Source organism: Gavialis gangeticus, unplaced genomic scaffold (assembly GCF_001723915.1).
Source record: "Gavialis gangeticus isolate Ggan-Ray unplaced genomic scaffold, GavGan_comp1, whole genome shotgun sequence".
NCBI classification, from domain to species: domain Eukaryota; kingdom Metazoa; phylum Chordata; order Crocodylia; family Gavialidae; genus Gavialis; species Gavialis gangeticus.
Window position 1 is genome coordinate 101,861,279 of NW_017729032.1, and position 327 is coordinate 101,861,605.

Genomic DNA, 327 nt, shown 5'->3' on the forward strand with positions numbered 1-327 from the left:
CCCAAAAAAAAAAAAAAAAAAAAAAAAAAAAAAAACTTTTCCAAACTGCTTTAGTCCAACTTGCAAGTGATTATCAGAATAATCATAAGAGGAAAAAGGGAGGGGGGGGAAAAATCAGAGCAAAGTCACCTTCCCTCTCTCTCCAGATCGATTATAAATGTTTATGGATAGGTAAATACAGATGGATACATATAGAAAAAAACAAAATAAAACTCAACTCTCCAGGTCGGGGTGCGTTTTTCTTTGCTCCGAGAAACAAAAAAAATCACTCTCGCACAATTTCCTCTTTTTTTCCCCCTTCAATGAGCAGGAGGCCGAATCGCCAAA

General features: G+C 36.4%; 1 protein-coding gene across 2 annotated transcripts in view; it reads right to left on the reverse strand.

Annotated features, from left to right (window-relative positions):
• Positions 1-321, reverse strand: part of SPRY2 (sprouty RTK signaling antagonist 2) — a 25,957-nt gene extending 25,636 nt beyond the window's left edge. For both annotated transcript variants that reach the window (XM_019525172.1, XM_019525174.1), the window contains exon 1: positions 130-321. The gene's annotated coding sequence lies outside the window, so the exon portion shown is untranslated. The remainder of the gene's footprint in view (positions 1-129) is intronic.
• Positions 322-327: the final 6 nt, after the last annotated feature.